This window comes from Echinops telfairi, unplaced genomic scaffold (genome assembly GCF_000313985.2).
Source record: "Echinops telfairi isolate 266 unplaced genomic scaffold, ASM31398v2 ScPeMD7_25;HRSCAF=90, whole genome shotgun sequence".
NCBI classification, from domain to species: Eukaryota; Metazoa; Chordata; class Mammalia; order Afrosoricida; family Tenrecidae; genus Echinops; species Echinops telfairi.
This window is the reverse complement of record NW_022103922.1, coordinates 31,601,336-31,603,121: the sequence shown is the minus strand read 5'-3', so window position 1 is coordinate 31,603,121 and position 1,786 is coordinate 31,601,336.

Below are 1,786 nucleotides of genomic sequence, written 5' to 3'. Positions count from 1 at the left end.
AGTAAGTTTTCACAACTTGGATCCTCTCCTGGAAGCCATGGTGGGTTGTCAGCTAAGCACTGGGCTGTTACCCATAAAGAGAAAGATCATGCTTTCTGCTCCCAGACCGCTTTGCAGCCTCAGAAACCATATATAGGATTGCTGGAGTCAGAATTGACTCAATGGCAGTGGGTATGCTCTATTATATCCAGTAGTACATTAGCAGTACATATAAGAAATACATATGCATATAGAAATAAAAAACCTAAAAGACCCAATATGTTTATTTGCTGCTTCAATGAACACAAGGAATCCTGGTGGCATTTATAGAGCTGCTAGCCACTGGGTCAGTGACCAGTTTGACCCCACCAGTTGCTCTGCAGAAGATGAGGTCATTTGCTCCCATGAAGGTTTAAAGTCTCAAAAACCCAAAGGGGCTGTTTTACTCTGTCTTATGGGGAGACTATGAGAAAGAATTGACTTGGTGGGTTTGATTTGGGGGTCCATAAGCATTGACTGTAGATCCAAACACCTTCTAGCACATTATCATAGCTTCTTAATTGACCTGACAGATTCTGCCCTTGCTTTCTCTCAAGCCATAGTGTGAAAACATGAAGAGTAATCTCTAACATATAAATTAGGCCATGGCTCTCTTCTGATTAAAACCTTTTAATAACTTCTCTTGGGGACTAGAGGTTGGTTGGGGTGCATGAAGTCAAGGATGATCTGTTAGTGAGAGATGAGGTGTGACCCAACATACAGATAGTAACAGTCTAAAGGGGAAAGAATTCTCTGGAATACTTTTCTTCAGTTTTCTCAACTTCATTCAGTTTTCTCTTCAAATGCCAACTCAGAAGCTTCCATACCCAGTCCTTAAAAAATTCTCTACCTTCAGACATCTAACTCCTTACACTGTTTATTTTTGCCATAGCATTTACAATGACCTGAAGTTACCCTTTCATATAGTCATTATATGTCTTTCCTCCTTCCAACCTTATTAGAATGAAAGCTTGCAACAATTCTTGGTCATCAGTGAATTGAACTTTGGCTTGGCACAAAGATGTCAATGACCAGGATTAAAAAAGCAAACAAAAAACACCTGTGAGAACAGAACAAGGGGCATGATACATGGTTTAAAATTAGTGCAGGTGTGCATCAAGATTGTATCCTCTCACCATTTTTATTCCAGCTGTATCCTGAAAAAATAATCAGAGAAGCTGGATTATATGAAAAACATTGCATCAGGCTTGGAAGGCTTATTAACCACCTGGGCTATGCAGATGACACAACCTTGCTTGCTGAAAGCAATGAGTACTTGAACCACCTGCTGATGAAGATCAAGGATTGCAGCCTTCAATATGGATTACAGCTCAATGTAAAGAAAACCAAAATCCTCACGACTGGACCAATAGGTAACGACATCATGCTAAACGGAGGGGAGATTGAAGTTGTCAAGGATTTCATCTCGCTTATAGCCACAATCAATGCTTATGGAAGCATCAGTCAAGATATCAAATGACATTGCATTTGGTAAATATGCTGCACAAGACCTCTTCATAGAATTCAAAAGCAAGGAGGTTACTTTGAGGACTAAGGTGCGTCTGATCCAAGACATGGTATTTTCATTCGCCTCATATGTGTGTGAAAGTTGGACATCGAAGAAGGAAGACCAAAGAAGAATCGATGCACTTAAATTATGGGGCTGGCAAAGAATATAGAAAATATCATGGACTGCCAAAAGAACAAACAAATCTGTCTTGGAAGAAGTACAAGCCAGAATGCTCCTTAAAAGCAAGGGCAATGTAAC